At 39.6% G+C, this 20,515-nt stretch overlaps 1 protein-coding gene across 7 annotated transcripts in view; it reads left to right on the forward strand.

The window, feature by feature from the left end:
- CEP120 (centrosomal protein 120) overlaps window positions 1-20,515 on the forward strand; it is a 116,814-nt gene that overhangs the window by 25,977 nt on the left and 70,322 nt on the right. For 3 of the 7 annotated variants that reach the window (XM_072728712.1, XM_072728714.1, XM_072728715.1), the window contains one exon: window positions 10,000-10,117. The exons of the other annotated variants lie outside the window; for them this stretch is intronic. The gene's annotated coding sequence lies outside the window, so the exon portion shown is untranslated. The remainder of the gene's footprint in view (window positions 1-9,999; window positions 10,118-20,515) is intronic. 7 annotated transcript variants of the gene reach the window in all.

Raw genomic sequence — 20,515 nt, forward strand, 5'->3', positions numbered from 1 at the left:
GCGCTAAACTGCTGAGCCACTGGGGCTGCCCAATACAAAATAATCTTAAAAACATTTAAAGGGGAGGAAGGGTAGAGGAAGGAGAAGCAGACTCCCTGCTGAGCAGGGAGCCTAACATGGGGCTCAGTCCTAGGGCCTCGGGATCATGAGCAAAGCAGAAGGCAAATGCCTAGCCAACTGAGCCAGTCAGAGATGCCCCAGGATTTCAAGATTTTTTTTAAAAAATAAAAATCTACAGGGCATATGCACAAAAAAGTAAAGAAACCAGTGATTTTTGTGATCTAGTTTTGCCTAAACACTCCATTCTCTGTCAATTAAATAAATTTGGTTTTTCTGTTATCTTAGAATAATTATAATGATATTAATACTTATTAGGCATTTATGTGCCAGGTGCTGTGCTATCCTGATTCCTTAAAACGGCACCATGAAGTAGATATTGCTCTAGCCATTTTACAGATAAACTGTGACATAAGATCAGTAACTTGCACAAGGTCACAGAGCTGCTTGAATGACCTGGCTGAGATGTTAATCTAGCTGCTCTCTTCTTACTTTATGCCCTTGGCTCTTATCATTGCTTCAAAAACTACTAATTGAGTACATACTGTGTGTCAATCACCCTGCTAGATTCTGAGGATAAAGTAGTCAACTAAAAAATTCCTGATCTTGGTGGGGATTAGCAGGAGGGACAAAAGCAAGAAATTATCTTGACAAATGGCTAATATAATCACGTGTGTGAAATGTGGCAGCATAGGTATATATACTTCCTGGGGTAGTACAAAATCTCTCTTAAACTTCATCCCACTTGGAAGATGTATAAGTGTGTGAGGGCTGCCAGAACAAAGTACCACAGACTAGGAGGCTCGAACAACAGAAGTTTATTTTCTCGCTGACCTGGAGGTTGGAGGGTCAAGACCAAGGTGTCGGCATGGTTGGTTTCTCCTGAGGTCTCTTTTCTGGGTGATAAGTGTCTGTTGTCTCTCTGGGCCTTCACATGGTCTTCCATGTACATGTGTCTTAATGTGTGTCTTCATTTTCTCTTCTTATAAGGACACCAGTTATATTGGACTAGGGCCCACCATAAAGTCCTCATTTTCATTTATTTACCTCTTTATAAGCCCTGTCTCCAAATGCGGTCACATTCTGAGATACTGGGAGTTGGGGCTTCAATATGTGAATTTGGGGGGTAGGCAGGGCAAAGGCAAATCACAGGTAGTAACAGGAGCGTTTACAAGATATGAGAGCATTTTCTATCCAATCGATCTTTTAGTTATGGACTATACAGGGTTTTACGTAAGTCCTCAATTCCTAGTACCTGGTAAGGTTGGCCTACAAGTGGCATTGGAATATTTTCTCTACCCCCTTTACAGAGGACAGCCACTAACACAGTATTTTCTAGAGAGGGGTGTACACCACTGATGGGAAGCTAGCTGGTATAAATAACATTGAATCACATAGTGAAGTGAAAGTGACTGAATTCCTTTGCAGTTCTGGGAAGTCATCTGGCAGTCTGAGTTTGTAATGTTTTTAACACTTGTTAATTCCAATTTACTCTTTGTGTCTGTCCACCCCCCCCCTTTCCTAAACAAACAAAGGCCTCAGGCTCAAGACCCTTTGACAAACAACAGCACCCATCCCTAACTAAATACTCTTTTTGGTGGGTGATAGTTGTCATAGAATTCATGAGGTCACCTACCATTCCGTTTGTGGCAATTCTGTTTTCCCATTAAATTCATGATTTTTTTTTGTACTCAACATAAAGTATTTGAGTTCAAACAAAGTGACTCGTTTAAAGAAACATATTAATGAGCGTGCTCATGATAAGTACATATGGAAAGATCATGAAGGCTGTTTCCAAAGGATCAGAAGTCTTAGAGATGCTGCTCTAACATGTAAGAGAAGCAGAAATATTCTCAGTCTTCAGTATTTGAATTGTCCACGAAGGGATGCTCCTTAGAGCAATGGTACTTCTAGATTCAACATGAGCCACCACTGTCAGTATTGTGGTCAATGCTCATTTCCAGGGCCCTGCTCCCATCCTCAGAGTGATGGAGACAGTGGACCACAGCTGTCTTCCCCATCTGTTCTCCTGAAAACTGCCACACTCGGGATCTAAACAAATTACTCCCTATAGGTCAGGGGTTCCACCTCTGGATCCTTTCCCTTTTACTTCATTTCCAGCGTTGATAATAAGAAAGGCCCTCATCTTGGTAAAGGAGCAGCAGATAACGGGAGTTTTAGTGTAGGCACAGATAGACAAAGCAACATTTCTGGCTTGGATCTGAAAAATTCCAGGAAATCCAGCCTCTATTTGATTCATCGTTCTTTTTCAAGCTTGCCCTATCTTTTCACCACACCTTTGTTTTACAATTTATGGTTTCGTTCTTCGCTTCTCTACTGGATTTCTGATTTAACAGTAATTTTAGGACTCTGCTCAAAAAGGAGCTTGATACATGTTTGGTTTGAGACCTTCTAGCTTTGTAAAATGTTTTATCTGCAAGAGTAAGATATTTTCCCTGATTGAGGCTGGTTAAATCTTATTTCTCTGATGGTTTTAGAATTATTAATCCATGGGAGAAATGTATTTTAAACAGAACAGTTTACGAAAAGCATTTCTGGTAAAGTACTACTTTTTTAAAAGCACTGTATGTATGTGTATATATATATGTGTGTGTGTGTGTATATATATATATATATATATATATATATATATATATATATATGATACATAACAATTGATTCATATATCATTAGAAAACTATGCCATAATGTTATTAATGGTTCTTTAGCTGAAGGGATTATAAGAGTTTTTAATTTTGTTCTTTATAGTTTTCTACATATTCTCAGTTTTCTATGTTGAATTTTTATTTTGTTTAAAATTATCAGGATATTATTTAAAACAGACCTCATGTGGGAAAACAAACAAACAGTTCTATTCAAATGTTTCCAAGATGAGGCATCTGCCATCTTAAAGGTGATGGCCATGGCTGGTCAGGGCTCTTGAAGAAACTTCTTTTGCCCTCTGCTGAGAAAGGGATGGAAATGCTATCGCTAGTGCTGAACCATTTTCTACCAAGAGACACAGTCTTAGGTGAGATACAGGGTCAATAAGATAAAACAAATTTGCCTCTTTCTTAGCACTAGGTTAGGTGAAATCTTTCTTTTTTCCTCAAAGATGAAAAAAATAGTCATAGATCTCTCTAATGGCAGGATTTGTGAAGCTAAAAGAGCAAATGAAAAGAAGCAGGCACCAATATAGAATATCAGTAACCAGATACATTATTTTATTTCCCTATGGACCATTTATTTTACCCTCCCCTATCATAACACTTTTCCATGGCAACGGGTCTCAATCTTGTGAACCCCTATCATCCAACAGATCCAACATGGTTCCAAAGTGTATCTAATTTTGCATGGGAGAAGAAAGAGAGCCTCATGCAGATGCAAATCAGAATGAGGAGTGATTTTACTTGGATAAAATTGTTTCTGGTTGCTTCTGATACCTCCTTTCCCACTTTGAGAATTACTGCTCTACAATATTTTGTTGACTTTTATTGGATATGTATTAGATCAAACCACCTATGAAAAAAGCTTTGCTATATTCTGCTAAACATTGTTAGCATTCTCCCGTTGCCCTTCCTTACTGTGCCCTTTCTGTTGTCTCTCGAAAACCCACGTGCTGCAGGGAAAGGTGACTTCATCTCCAGCCTCAGAGCGAGGCCTGGTTGGTTTAAAGTTCATCTCAAACCCTTGCCAACAGTCACTGGTTTAGAAATAGGGCATAGGCAAGTCAGCTATGGCATTCCCCCAGCGATGGGATTGTTCAGGATTGAGCAGTGGCCAAGATGAGCCAAAGGACTTTAGCTGATTGCAAAGAGATTTCCTTACTGATAGGCGAAAACCCCTGGAAGAGATAAGTTCTTTCTTTAAAAGCCACTTTGTGTTGTGAAGTACCAGATGGTTTCAGGCTCTCCACAGTGAAGGAAGCAGACATGAAAATGAAACAATTCGAATTGAAGAGCTCAAATGAGGAACTCTCAGGCACTACACCAACCCTGACATCCCTCCTGCTCCTAAAGCACCACTTGCAACCCTACCCTTACCCTGTACCCAGTTGGGGTAAAGTTCTCTATTTCTTGCAGCTGAAAGCATACAATACTGATAAAATGTATGTAATATTGAAGAATTCCTCAAAGTATAGCTTTATGATTGTAGAATGAAGTGAGTTTCAATTTATAGATTTGAATGAATAGGGAAAAAAATTGCTTTAGTCTTTATTGATTTAAGTTAATCCCCTTAAATAGCATCTTAAATATTAATACTAAAAGTTTCCATTAAATACAGCATAATAATATGGTTCATTATAAGAGATGAGAGCTTTTAGCAATCACATAATGCCAATGATCGTGAAGCTAATCTCAATAATAGGATTTGTGCTCAAACTCTGTTTTACCTGTAATATCCTTGAGATATAATCTTACAGTATCGGTGCTGATAAGTGATTAAGATGCATTTCTTTGTGAATAATTCATGTATCAGATCATAAAGTTGAAGAATTACCTTGAAGAGGGATTTCAATAACTATCATATCACAAAATTAATTCTTGTTTTTTTAAAAAGTGATGCCTTTTCTGATCATTCCTTTAAGTTTATTGAAAAATTTTATTTTTTTAAAGGTTTTATTTATCTATTCATGAGAGACACGTAGAGAGAGACATAGACACAGGCAGAGGGAGAAGCAGGCTTCCTTGCTCCCTGCGGGGGAGCCTGATGAGGGACTTGATACTGGTATCATGACCTGAGCCGAAGGCAGACCCTCAACCACTGAGCCACTCAGGCATCCTGAAATACTTTAAAATGACAAATTAAAACTAGAAAAGTAAAAGCAGGTTAACTTAAAAAAAAAAAAAAAAGACTCACCTTTTCCCTCTTTGGTGAAATCATTTCATATTTTGCTCACACAAGTGTCTAAGAAATCAGTACCTTTAAGCAGATGGGAAGGAGAGTGATTAAAAAAAAAAAAAAGATAGAAAAGAAAAAAACCCACATGCCAGACCATCTCTCTACAGGATTCTTTTCTAGAAGAAATGTAATTACAATGAAAGTCTATGTGTTCGAAGATTGATTAGGTGCCAAAATAGTTGTGGAAATGTTGTGCTCCATTTCAATAGGAAATCTTCTGCCCTTCAGAGATGCTTATTTTGAGGTTTCCATTTCTTTTCTTCATTAAACTCAGCAGTATCTATGTTGCCAACTACAGATGCACAGGCACTTTGGCATCCATCCTCCATTATTTAATTTGCTAGATTCGTACATTCCTACACATCATAATAGCATGTAGCCAAGCCACAAAGAAAATAAAGTATTCAGGCTAGCTGAATATTGACCATCTAGATTTAAATTGATTTTTCTATTTTGCTGATGTGAGAAAGTAGGGAAAAGAAATAATGATGCTGAGAGAGAAAGCTCTTAAATTAAGGGGAAGTGTATTAAATTAACTCTATTTTTTTGTTTGTTTGTTTGTGTGTGGAGGTTTATGTTTGAGATTTTAAAATGGAAAGCCGTATCCGATGAGTTCCAAGCAGCTAGCATGAGCCTATTTGGGGGTTCTGTTTCCAAAAATCTAAAAACGTTGTAATACAGATACAGTTTCTTTTGGGGGTAGAACCTGTAAACTATCTCAATAAGTGAAATTTTAACCAATGTGAATAACCTATCTGGATATGTTATTATCTTTGGATAGAGCCAATGTTGATCTGAGAGGAGTGGGAGACAAAATTGTATAGAATGATTTTGTCTCACTACCAGTATCAGATTGAAGTATGCTGTTTCTAAATGGATTTGAAGTTAATGAATCCAAGGAACTGCTATGAGGTTCTACTTTATCATATCAAAATGGTAACATTAGGCACCCATACTCTTGAGAATTGGGGGGCTGGGTCGAGAGAAAGCTAATTGACCTAAGCAGAAATGCTTTAGGGAATGGACAAGAAGGAAAGAAACCCCACCATGTGTGTAAGATGAGCACTCCCTAGGCTCTAGTCTCAGAAGTGGTTAAGTTAACTATTTGGATAGAATGGTAATTGGGTCCAATGCAATGATTTGTTATACCAGTTAACGCTTTTTAAATGAAAGGAAAGTAGAATATCTGATCACTTTTCCTAAAACTTAAAAGCTTTCTTTAATTAAAAAATAAATCACCAGTGGGTTTAACGGAACCTGGATATATGATAAATGTATTCAAGCCCTCTGATGAAGTTCAGTGGAAAATTTTCCAAGATAGACAGTGATGTGTATTTGGATATTTGAAATTTAAAGAAACCCCTGGGAATCTGATGGTGCCTATACTTCTATTTTGGTCCAATTACGAAATAGGAGAAAGTCCTTGAAAACTTTTGATATCTACATTTAAAACATTGAAATTTAAGAGTTTGACAAAGGTAGAAAGTTGCTGGCCAAATCTAAAGAAAATCACATAGTGTTTTGTTTTGATGAAATCAATATTCCAAGAAAATGTTTAATATTTTTATATTTTTATAATAGAGGATATCAGTCAAATATATCATGTGAGGCTAGGTTTAGAGTCCATCTACAGGCTAAAATCCATCATAGTTTTGTCCATTTGTGCAACAAATATTTATTGAATGCCTATTGTGTGCCAAGTACCATTCTAGACATTGGGGATAGGGAGTTGAACAAACAAGATCCTTGTTTCATGGAGATTAATAGATTGAACTTCAACTGCACTTGTGCTATTAACATAGCGAGTTGTTAATTTAAGCAAATTTAGGACACAAAGTACCAAATGGTGTTAAAATTCCCAAGAAGAAAATAATAATGAACAAATAATACAATGGAGTAGATATCACTTTGGGGTATTCCTATTCCTTGATGGAGATCACAGAAACTGGTTTGTTAGTAAACATTGGATGGTGAGCAAAACTGTAACATCCCTTATCTTGCTGTGATGCAAATGTTCTCTAAGTAAGAATCACTAGAAATGGCTGATGAATACATACTTTTGCAAACATATTTCGAAGATACTTCTCATTGCATCTCTGAGCATTGGTTTAAATTCTGCAAAAATCTAAATTTTAAGAATATTTCTTTCTTTGTTATTATAAGTATCTTTCTCACTCCCTAATGAAGCAATTCTCTTGGTTTATCAGATTTCTGTGGCACTACCAGTGAGAATACCAATGAAACATACAGGTTTCATATTTTATTTCTCTTTTTTCCTTTTCTTTCCTTCAATTTTTCCTCTGTCTCTTCTTGATCCTTGCACGATAATCATATTTTTAAGGTTAACTCACTCCCTCTTGTCCCTGACATCCCTGTAAAATTATCTGCTCAGAGCACATCTTAACCTTCATGTTTTTCCCAAAGTATCACCATAAATCTTTCTTTTCTTCTCTGGTCCAAAAAAATCACTTCTCGTTTTGTTAGAAAGTTTCTGAAATCAAATAGACTGTGAAGTGTTTCCTAATGCATCAAAGAATGCACGGATGGTATGATCTGAGCAAGGCAGTCTCATAGCTACATTTTTTAACTTGCACCAAATCATTTGAATTCACCTGTGTCTTCTACACCTATAGGACTTAGATCTCTATTACTATCCCTCACTGGGGCAGATAATTCTAATATCATTGTAAATTTGGCTTCATTTATTTAATAAGAATTTATTGAGCCTCTGCTACAAATTTACTCAAATTTACAGTCTTCCAGGCACAAGGAGTATAGTAATCAACAAAATAGACATGTTCTCTAACTTACTGGAATTTGCTATTCTTGATTTTGGGGAGATTCCATATTTCTGGCTAGTGTTAGGATAATCTAGTCAATGTTGATGTTGCAGATTTTGAGCTAAACGATAAAAAAATCACTACTTCTTATCTTGTAATCAACTCTTATCTGGAACATTAGTCATTTTATGATCAAAGAGCAATTCACATTTGTAATAATTTATAGGGTACGCTAACATTCTGTTATCACGCTCACCACTCGACAAACCTAAGAGTACCTCACAGCTAAGTATCCAACCATTTAACTGCAGTAATTGGAATAGTCAAGTCAGCTTTCCTGAGAACTTCATCATATTGAAATAACGACTTCAGTATGTAATTGGGAAAATAGATTTAATCTCCAAACCCTGGAGTGCTATGTGAAAGTAGGACATTCCTTCCCCCTAGATATTCTTTCTCCCTTTCACTACTGTGAATAGTCAAGTGAATCTGTCTGAAGAATATAAGTGATGAGTTTTTCAAAAAGCCTACCAAATGACCCTGTAGCTGGAGAGAATGGTTGACATTGATGGGGTTTAGGTGGGGTCAAGGCTGAAGATGTAGTCCAAAACAAATTTCTTTGAAGTATTGTTTTCTCTTTTAAAGTCCTGCAAAAACGTCTATTGTGGGACACCCGGGTGGCTCAGTGGTTAAGGTCTGCCTTCTGCTCAGCTCAGTGCGTGATCCTCGTGATCCCATGGATTCCAGGATTGAGTCTCACATCAGGATCCCCATGGGAAGCCCGCTCTTCTCCCTCTGCTTGTGTCTCTGCCTCTCTCTCTGTGGGTCTCTCGTGAATAAATAAATACAATCTTTAAAAAAAAACCTCAATACATTATTGTATCCATAAAGCTTCATGTTTTAGTTCTTTTTTAAAAAGATTTTATTTATTCGAGAGAGAGAGATCGAGAGATTGAAAGAGGGGCAGAGACGCAGGCAGAGGGAGAAGCAGGCTTCATGCAGGGAGCCTGATGGGCTCGATCCCGGGTTTCCAGGATCACGCCCTGGGCCGAAGGCAGGCGCTAAACCGCTGAGCCACCCAGGGATCCCTATGTTTTAATTTCTTACCGTCAACTAACATAGGACAGGAGTTTCTACTCTAGTTTCCTGGCCCAGCCCCATGGGCTCAGGTCATGTGTGGAACCCAGTTTGAAATCACTGGGGTAGCTTAACACAAGCTGTCAGAAGACCTTGCCTCTCACTACCATCCAGTTGTTCCAGTTATCCAACTTTACTTTTTCTCATGTGTTAAAAAGTAATGAAATTCCTGCTTTTCTGTCCACAGTGTTTTTGGGAAGATTGGAAGACTTGATTAGATATTATTATTTTTTAAATTTTTATTATTAGTATTAAATACTTGGTTTAACAACCTGTACTTGGTTCTGGGCCAAGGTACAAATATAAAATGGTTCCATTTTTCTCTAGTTACTGCTTCTAACTAGCTTCCATTGAGTCTCTTTTTCCCATCCCTTAATGACAACCTGATCAGAAGTTTCTGATCACTCCCAGGTTATTAAAATAACAGTTCAGTCCAATTTATCTGTTTGAAATCTCATCTCATATCTGTTTGAAATCTCATTTCTTCCCATTTTCCCTTTTCAGCCAAGTTTGCACCCAGGGTTGAGTGGGGAAAGAAATGGGATCCATTTTTTTCTTCCTCTCTCCTCCCTTTCTTTTGAGACCCTTACTCCTCCAGAGAATTGGGATCCAAGATGGAGACTGGCTGTAAATATTCCTGACTTAGATGCATCTGTGCTCCTGTCTGGTCTGTTGCCCTTTCTCTGTTCAAGATCTGTCAGTCTCTGATGCTTTGAGAGTGGCTCTCAGCTAAATGCTGTTTCTCCTGGGACATATATTTGAATCATATCTAGGGACAATGTTGGTGGGGGTAGCATGGGGGGCTTCCCAACAGAATACATGGTGTTCTGAAAGACCTGCCTAACTCAGTCGTGTTTGATTCTTCCCCCTCAATTGCTTCTGGAAGCAGATCAGTTCCCATCTTGAAGTCTACCCCATAGCTTCTCAAGGCTGTGGCCTCCTCACCTGGTGACCTGCCTTCTTGGACACCAGAATGGCTCAGTGGAATTGATCTATCCCCATATTCTTTTCATCCATGAGAATCTCAAACATTTTTGTCACAACAAAATATGATGCAGGCTGCTAATCTCTCATACACACACACATACTCACAGCCTTTTTTTTTTCTCTCTCTTTACTTAAGTATCGACAGTGGACTGCTGATGAGCAAACCTCTTCACCTCTGTGAGAGATTCCTGTTGACTCACTCCTTTTTACTTGGCCTGGGCTGAGGAGAGAGAGCATTTTGACCCTCTACAATGGTAAGGCTGTCAGGCTTATCACTAACCAGTCCTCGGCCTGTCATGTTTGAACATAGTGTTAGGTGGCTGCTCAGCTGATGGTCATGCTGAACCACTGTGGTTATCTCCTCAAAACCCAGGAGAAGCATCCAGGCCTTAATTATCTTGGGTGCTCTTCAGAATGAAGGAGACATGATACTGCTTTGTCATCCTTTGAGTCATGGGTGACAACTCCAAGGCAACAAGCCCCCATTCAACATCCTGTTACCTGTTACACTTGATAGAATCTGCCTGGAAATGTACATATTTTTGCAAATGAAAAATTTTATGTTGGCAGCAAAAACACACACAGTCATTTAGGAAGGACAGTTTAGTGATTTATGCAACTGCCAAGGGATATCAGCTTTGTTATACCACTTGTAAAATGATATGACTAAGCACACTAGCTTCTGGCTGTCGGGGATGCTTGTGCTATCACTCAGAGATGTGGGTGAGGAGTGGAGGGAGCCTTCTGTCTTCTCTGAATCCAGGCCATATGTTTAGAGCCTTTCTTGGAATTCAATTGGTTGGGGGCAAGGGGAGTGATGAGTAATTATTGTCTGTTGTTATAATTTCTGGTTGTTAATGGTGGCTGTAACACAGAAAGGCAGGACATAGTTTCATACCCTTCAGGTGTACTTGCAGTATCATCATTAACCAGAACCCTTGTGCCAGAGATATCTTATAGTATAAAAGACTGTGTTACTGTTTGGTGGGGTCAGACTTCTGTGGGCCAAAACACCCAGAAGCCTGGGAAATTTCTCCTCCAGACAGCTGAGTAGGCTGGCACCACTTCTTCCTCCACCATGGGCTTCAGTGCTTCAAAAGGAAGCTTTTTAGAGGGTGAAGAAATTGACACACATGAGACATTGCATAAGAGGTGAATCAAAGTTCTGCGGTGTCATATGTTGTCTAAATGACGCAGTGTTACAGTGGTAGGGCTTTCATTCTCAGCACATACCATCCGTTCTTTTACCCCTAAAATGAAGCCCTCTCAGCGTCTGGGTGGCTCAGTCAGCTAAGTGTCCGAATCTTGATCTCAGGTCAGGTCTTGATCTCAGGGTTGTGAGTCTGAGCCCTGTGTTGGGCTCCATGCTGGGCATGCAGTCTACTTAAAAAATAAATAAAAATTAAGTCCTTTTATTTAAAAAAATTTTTTTTTTAAGATTTTATTTATTTATCCATGAGAGACACAGAGAGAGGGGCAGAAACACAGGCAGAGGGAGAAGCAGGCTCCATGCAGGGAGCCTGACATGGGACTTGATCCTGGGTCCCCAGGATCATGCCCTGGGCCGAAGGTGGCGCTAAACCGCTGAGCCACCCTGGCTGCCCCAAAATGAAGTCTTTTTAAAAGTCGGCTGCCTCTAGTATGCAGGAACTCTACCAGTGGCCTTGTCCTTCCAAAGCAAACCTGAGCAGCACTTTGAATTGGCCTACAGCCCATTAGCACAGTTGCAGAAGTTTCTTTAGCTCTGTCTGTTCTCTACAGAGGAGGGGGTGTTCTCCCACTCTCTGCTCTGTACCTTGCCTCAAGGAGAGAGCAACTGTGCCCCACACTGTGACTGGGTGCCTCAGAGCCCATCCCAGCCTAAAGTGAACCCCATGAGGCTTACTCCACAGAGGAGGGAGAGCAAGAAATGTTGCTTTTCTTCAGATTCTTAAATTTGACCACAAACTCCTCTTGCCAGGCAGAAATTCAATCTCACTCATCCCCGAGGTTCCCCATTGCACACACAAAATGTACAAAGCTGTCTGGGTTTGTACATCGAGCAAATGTCTGGGGAGGATTTTCGAGATTTGGCCCTTCCTGGTCACGGATAAGTTAGCCATTATCCAAGCCTCCAGAGTCCTCTTGATCTCTAGTGAGTTTGCTGATTCTGTGTCAAATTATGGGCGTGAGAACATGTGCTGAGGATCATAAATAAGGGCCTACAATCTCCCTGCCCTGGGGATCTCACAGGGCTAGTTCCTGTTTCTGCCCCTCCTGAAGGTTCTGCTGGGAAGTAGAATGTGGGTCCCCAGATCATTGTCTTTCAGTCTTCTTCCCACTTGGAGATAATCTCTTCTTTCCTGACTCCTGTCCTTTCTCTGCTCTCTGGGATGCCTATTAGAACCACCTTCCTCAATTTAGGCCACAGGTAACCAGAGTGTGGTTGGAAGAAGTTTTGATTGGCTAGGGGAGTGTTGTTGCTGTGTTTTTGTTTTTGTTTTTGTTTTTGGCTTAAATTAGTAATCAGCATTTTTTAAAAGTATTTTATTTGAGATAGAGAACAAGTGGGGGGAGGGGCAAAGAGAGGGAGAGAGAGAGAGAGAGAGAGAGAGTGAGAGAGAAAGAGAGAGATAAGCAGAATCCCTGCTGAGCAGGGAGCCTGATGTGGGGCTTGATCCCAGGACCCTGAGATCATGACCTGAGTCAAAGGCAGATGCTTAATGGATTGAGCCACCCAGGGGCCCCAGTAACCAAACCTGAGCATTTAAAAATCACATGAGTGGAGGAGGCCAAGATGGTGGTGGCGGAGGAGACCTTAGTTTTGTCTGGTCCCAGGAATTTAGCTAGATGGCTATTAAGTCATTCTAAACACTAGTGAACTCAACCAGAGAGCTAAGGAAAGAAAAGCTGCAACTCTACAAATAGAAAAGCTACCACTTTCTGCAAGTTAAGAGGCAATCTAGGGGAAAATAGACCTGGGCAGGAGGGAGCCTCTGGCAGCTGGCTACTGGAAAGTGAGAGTTGTGGAGTGCAAAATCAGAACTTTTAGAAGTCTGCTCCAATGAGGGATGTCCTTGCCTGAAAGGAGCTGAGGCAGCAAATCGGGGTAGAATCCCTGGTGGGACAGTGTGGCCTCAGGATTCCCAGAGTCACAGGAAGAATGGGAGTGCTGAGGGCAGCAGAGTTTCCAGGCATTGGAGCAGGGAACCTGGCTGCAGTCAGAGAGCCCAGGAGGGGGCTCTCAGCTTGAGGGTGCCATAAACTGTGAACCAGGCACAGTCTGCATGACCACTCTCCAAGCAGGGGCCCAGCCAGCAGTAGAACCAGGGAGACCCCTCCCCCTTTCTCCTCCAGGAGGAATGGTATGCACATGGGAACCATGGGAGTCTGTAGGGTTTGGGGACTCAAAAGGGGGTTGTGTGCCTGTGTTAGAAACGCTGAGTCACAGGCTGGGGGAATGTGCAGTGCAGATGGAGACCAGGGAGACAGGAAACCTTGGCTGCTTTTCCCTGAGGGCTCATTGAGGAGTGCCCCCCCCCCCCCCCACCTTCCTGGGGACTCTTCGCTGCAGATTGGGAGGACACCATTCTCACTCTCATCCTCTAAAGCACAAAAAGCCTTCAGGGAACAAAAGCCATCTAGGGCAATCCTGAGGTGATTAGCCTGGCCACCTGGCAAGGGTGGTATAATTCTGCCTGCTGGGGGCAAAGACACCTGAGAAACACAACAGGCCTCTCCCCCAGAAGACTGGCAAGAACAACCAGCCAAGATCAAGTTTACCATCAAGTTGATGGTAGGCTCATAGGGAACTGCAGAATCCAGCACTAGGGGAATATAGCCTGATTCTTTAGTCTTTCAATTTTAATTTTTTTCTCTTTCCTGTTTTCAATGAATTTATTTTATCAACTCTTTAATATATATATAAAACTTTCCTTACAATTTTGTGATACAGTGTCTTCTGACAAACAGACCAAAATATATGCAGAATCTTCTCTATGGCTCTGTTCTCTTCACCTGTCTGATCATATTCTCTTTTTCTTTTTGTTAAAGTCATTTTAAATTTTCATCTTTACAGTTACATTCTATCCATTCAATGTATTTAATTTTATTTTTGTATATTTATATGTATATATATATACATATACAAGTTTTTCTTTCTTTGCAACTTTGAGATGTAGTTTCTTCTAACAAACCAACCAAAATACACTCAGGATATAGTCTGTTGCTCTGTTCTGTTCACCTGTTTATATTCCCTTTTTTTTTGTCTTTTAATTTTTAATTTTTACAGTTACATCCTATCCTTTCATTGTATTTAATTTCATTTTTGTACACAAAGAGGTTTTTCTTTCTTTTTTTCTTTTTAAAGATTGTATTTATTTATTCATGAGAGACACAGAGAGAGAGGCAGAGACATTGGCAGAGAGAGAAGCAGGCTCCATGCAGGAAGCCCGATGTGGGACTCGATCCCAGGACTCCAGGATCATGCCCTGGGCTGAAGGCAGATGCTCAACCACTGAGCCACCCAGGTGTCCCAAAGTATTTCTTTCTTTACAATTTTGGGATCTATTTTTCTAACCAACAGACAAAAATACTCATAGGATTCAGTGTATTGCTCTGTTCTGTCTCCTCTTGTCTGATTATATTTTCTCTTTTCTTAATTTTTTTCTTCAGTTTTGGGTCTCTTCTGATTTGTTTAGTGTATATTTCTCTGGGGTTGTTGCTATTTTAGTATTTTGTTCTCTTGTCATCTGTTCTTCTCAGGACAGAAGGACAAGATGGAATAACTCACCACAAAAAACAAAAACAAAAACAAACAAACAAAAACAGAAAAAGAGGCAGTACTGACTGCCAGAGACCTAATCAGTATGGACATAAGTAAGATGTGGAACTAGAGTTCAGAATGATGATTAGAAAAGATACTCTGGCTTGAAAAAAGCATGAGGTACTAGAGAATCCCTTTCTGGAGAAATAAAAGAACTCTAATCAAATTGACATAAAAAAGGCTATTAATGAGATGCAATAAAAAATGGAAGCTCTAACTGCTGGAAGAAATGAGGCAGAAGAGAAAATTAGTGATCTAGAAGACAAAATGATGGGAGAATAAAGAAGCTAAGAAAAAGAGATAAACAACTACTGGATCACCAGGGGGAGAATTCAAGAGATAAGTGATACCATAAAGCAAAACAATATTAGAATAATAGGGATCCCAGAATAAGAAAAAAGAGAAAGGAGGGCAGAAGGTATACTGGAGCAAATTATAGTCGAGAACTATCTGGGGAAGGAATCAGGCATCCAAGTCCAGGAGGCACCAAGAACTCCCTTCAAAATCAACAAAAATAGGTCCACACCTTGACATATAGTAGGGAAGCTTGCAAATCTCAGAGACAAAGAGAAAATCATGAAAGCAGCTCGGGGATAAGAGGTCTGTAACCTGCAAGGATAGAAACATTAGATTGGCAGCAAACCTACCCACAGAGATGGGCAGAGAGAACTGGCATGATATATGTAGGGTGCTAAATGAGAAAAATATGCAGCCAAGAATACTTTATCCAGCTAGGATGTCATTAAAAATACAAGGAGAGATAAAAAGCTTCCAGGACAAACAGAAACTAAAAGAATTTCTGGCCACTAAACCAGCCCTGCAAGAAATATTAAAAGGGATCCTTTATGTGAAGAGAAAACCCAAAAATAACATAGACCAGAAAGAAACAGAGACAATATACAGAAACAGTGACTTTATAGGTTATACAAAGGCACTAAATTCGTATCTTTCGATAATTACTCCGAATGTAAATGGGCTAAATGCCCCAATCAAAAGACACAGGGTATCAAATTGGATAAAAAAGTAAGATCCATGGATATGCTGCCTGGAAGAGACTCATTTCAGACCCAAAGACACCTCCAGATTAAACTGAGGGAGTGGAAAACCATTTATCATGCTAATAGATGTCAAAAGAAAGCTGAAGTGATAATCCTTATATCAGACAAATTAGATTTTTTTCAGATCCCCCCCCCCCGACAAATTAGATTTTAAATTAAAGACTATAAGAGATGAGGACCAGATGGGACTTCAAAGTACATTCAGAGAATTTCATAGTAAAGCAACAGAATACACATTCTCCTCCAGTGCACATGGAATATTCTCCAGAATAGATCACATATTGCACCACAAATCAGGTCTCAACCAGTACCAAAAAATGAGATTACCACAGTGCTTTGAAACTTAAACTTGGTCACAAGAGGAAATTGGGAAAGAACTCAAATACATAGAGGCTAAAGAGCATCCTACTAAAGAATGAATGGATCACCCAGAAAATTAAAGAAGAATTTTAAAAATTCATGGTAACAAATGAAAATGAAAACATAACTATTCAAAACCTTTAGGATACAGCAAAGGCAGTCCTAAGAGAGAAATATATAGCAATACAAGCCTTTTTCAAGAAACAAGAAAGGCCTCAAATACACAATCTAACCTTATACCTAAAGCCTGGAGAAAGAACGGCAAATTAAGCCTAAACCCCGCAGGAGAAGAGAATTAATAAAGATTAGAGCAGAAATCAATGAAATAGAAACCAAAAGAACAGTAGAACAGATCAATGAAATTATGAACTAGTTCTTTGAAAGAATTAGTAAGATTGATAAACCCCTGGCCGGACTTATCAAAAAGAAAAGAGGAAGGACCCAAATAAAATTGTGACTGAAAGAGGAGAGATCACAAAAACCACCAAAGAAATACAATAATAAAAACATAGTATAAGCAACTATATGCCAGCAAATTAAGCAATCTATAAGAAACGAATGTATTTCTAGAGACATATAAACTACCAAAACTGGGACAGGAAAAAATAGAAACCTGAACAGACCCATAACCAGCAAAGAAATTGAAGCAGTAATCAAAAACCTCCCAAAAAACAAGAACCGAGGGCCAGATGGCTTCCCAGGGGAATTCTACCAAACATTTAAAGAAGAATTAATGCTTATTTTCTGAAAGAAATTGCTACAGAAAATAGAAATGGAAGGAAAACTTACAAACACTAAGAAGCCAGCATTACCTTGATCACAAAACCAAAGTCCCCACCAAAAAGGAGAATTACAGACCAATATCCCTGATGAACATGGATGCAAAAATTCTCACCCAGATACTAGCCAATAGGATCCAACAGCACATTAAAAAGATTATTCACCATGACCAAGTGGGATTTATTCCTGGGCTGCAAGGGTAGTCTACTACATTAATAAAAGAAGGGATAAGAGCCATATGATCCTCTCAATAGATGCAGAAAAAGCATTCTTTCTTGATTAAAACTCTTCACAGCATATGGATATAGAAAACAAACATCAATAACATAAAAGCCATCTCCGAAAAGCCACTTCTAATATCATTCTTAATGGGGAAAAATTGAGAGCTTTTCCCCTAAGGTCAGGTACATGGCAGGGATACTCACTCACACAACTGTTGTTCAGCATAATACTAGAAGTCCTAGCCTCAGCAGTCAGACAACAAAAAGAAATAAAAGGCATCTGGATTGGCAAAGAAGTCAAACTCTCACTCTTCACAGATGATATGATACTCTATATGGAAACCCTGTAAGACCCCATCCCAAAATTGCTAGAACTCCTACAGGAATTCAGCAAAGTGGCAGGATCTAAAATCAATGCACAGAAGTCAGTTGCATTTCTGTACACTAACAATGAAACAAAAGAAAGGGAAATTAAGGAGTCGATCCCATTTATAATTGCACCAGAACCATAAGATACCTAGAAATAAAACTAACCAAAGAGACAAGGACTTGTACTCAGAAAACTATAGAACACTTATGAAAGAAATTGAGGAATACACAAAGAAATGGGAATACGTCACATGCACATGGATTGGAGGAACAAATATTGTTAAAATGTCTGTGCTGCCTAGTGCAATCTATACATTCATTGCAATCCGTATCAAAATACCATCAATTTATTTCACAGAATTGGAACAAATAATCCTAAAATTTGTATGGAACCAGGAAAGATCTCGAACAGCCAAAGGAAAATATGTTGAAAAGAAAATGTTGAAAAAGAAAACCAAAACTGGTGGCATCTCAATTCCAGACATCAAGCTATATTACAAAGCTATAATCATCAAGACAGTATGATACCGGCACAAAAACAGACACAAAGATCAGTGGAACAGAATAGATAATCCAGAAATGGACCCTTAATTCTATGGTCAACTCATCTTTGACAAAGCAGAAAAGAATATCCAATGGAAAAAATGACAGTCTTTTCAACAAATGCTATTGGGAAAATTCTGGGCAGCCACATGCAGAAGAGTGAAAATAGGCCATTTCCTCATACCTTATACCTCATACCATACACAAAAATAGACTCAAAATGGATGAAAGACCTAAATGTGAGACAGGTAGCATTCTCTATGACCTCAGCGACAGCAACTTCTTGCTAAACATGTCTCCAAAGGCAAGGGAAACAAAGATAAAAATGAACTATTTGGACTTCATCAAGATAAAAAGCTTTTGCACAGCAAAGGAAACAGTTTACAAAACCAAAAGACAATGACAGAATGCGAGAAGATATTTGCAATTGTCTTACCAGATAAAGGGCTAGATCCAAAACCTATAAAGAATTTACCAAACTCAACACCTAAAGAACAAATAATCCAATTGAGAAATGGGCAGAAGACTTGAACAGACATTGCTCCAAAGAAGATATACAAATGGCCAAGAGATACTTGAGAAAATACTCTACATCACTTGGCATCAGGGAAATGCAAATCAAAACCACGATGAGATACTACCTCACACCAGTCAGAATGGCTAAAATTAACAAGTCAGGAAATGACAGATGTTGGTGAGGATGAGAAGAAAGGGGAACCTCCTACAATTTGGTGGGAATGCAAGTTGGTGCAGCCACTCTGGATAAACAGTATGGAGGCTCCTCAAAAAGTTGAAAATAGAGCTACCTTAAAACCCGGCAATTACACTACTAGGCATTTACCCCATAGACAGAAATGTAGTGATTCTAAGGGGCACCTGCACCCCAATGTTTATTGAAGCAATGCCCACAATAGCCAAACTATGGAAAGAGCCCAGATGTTCATCAACGTATGAATGGATAAAGATGTGGTATATGAATACAATGGAATACTCAGCCATCAACAAAAAGAGAAATCTTGCCATTTGCAATGACTAGGATGGAACTAGAGGATATTGTGCTAAATGAAATAAGTCAGAGAAAGACAAATATCTCACGCATACGTGGAATTTAAGAAACAAAACGGGATCATAAAGGAGGAGAGGAAAAAGTAAAACAAGACGAGAGGGAGACAAACCGTAAGAAACTCTTTTTTTTAAAATTTATTTATTTATTTTTATTTTTTTATGATAGATAGAGAAGCAGGCTCCATGCCAGGAACCCGAGGTGGGACTCGATCCTGGGACTCCAGGATCGTGCCCTGGGCCAAAGGCAGGCGCTAAACCGCTGAGCCACCCAGGGATCCCCAGAAACTCTTAATCATAGGAAACAAACTGAGGGTTTCTGGAGGGGAGGTAAGGTGGGGGGATGGGGTAACTGGGTGATGGACATTAAGGAGGGCATGTGATGTGATGAACACACACATGGGGGTTATGTAAGACTGATGAATCACTGACCTCTGCCTCTGAAACCAATAAGACATTACATGTTAATTACTTGAATTTAAATTAAAAACATTTTTTTAATAAAGTAAATAAATAAAAGAAAAAATCCAATGAGTAGGGCACCTGGGTGGTTCAGTTAAGTGTCTCACTCTTGATTTCAGGTCAGGTCATGATCTCAGGGTGGTGAGACTGAGCCCTGCATTGGGCTCCACACTGTGCCAGCTCCCTCTGGCTCTCTACTTGCTCTCTCTTTCAAAGAAAGAAAGAAAATCAAAGGAGTTCACATTAAAATCTATAATTCTAGCTTCTAATGGAGCGTTAGGAAATCTGGCTTTTAAGAGCTGGGCAGAGAAAGGCTGCCCATTAGACAGGCGGGGCCCTCTGCTTCTGCACAGGTCAGGCCCCGCAGGTGTCACTAGTTAATTGCAACCACCTGACCTGAAGGAATGTTTGACTTTGGAGCACCCTGCTGTGGCCTTTGATAAGAGCCAGGAGAGAAGCTGTTTTGGGAGGATATCACCCTTAGAAAATATAGGCCGAGGTGAGGGAACATACAAAAGCTGGTTATCTTTGTAGAACACAAAAAGAAACAAATGACAAAATAATACATCTGTCCATATACACAATAAAAATGGCTAGTAAAGTCAGATTTCATCATAGCCGGGGCTTCTCATTGAAGTAATGCCAATTAATCTTCACAAACACCTATTAACCCTGTTTCACAGATGGCAAAAGTGAGGTTTTATATATACAAATGGCCAAGCAACTTGGGCAAGTCACAAAGTGAATAATACGGCAGGATTTGGAATGCAGTTCACTATGGCTATTGGCTATTGGGCTTCCCTGCTTGTCCTGACAGGGCATTAGCAACCCTTCTTCAGGGGAGTAAGGGCACCCAAATTCATTGTCAAATTTATAGGTATCACATACTGAGTTGGAAGGAAAGTCATGTTGACACTGTGTAAGAGTTCCTATCTCCACTCTTCATCCCTCTGCCAGAAGGAAGCTGTTTTCGGAGACCCTCTGGAAGGTCAG

This window comes from Vulpes vulpes, chromosome 12 (genome assembly GCF_048418805.1).
Source record: "Vulpes vulpes isolate BD-2025 chromosome 12, VulVul3, whole genome shotgun sequence".
Lineage (NCBI taxonomy): Eukaryota > Metazoa > Chordata > Mammalia > Carnivora > Canidae > Vulpes > Vulpes vulpes.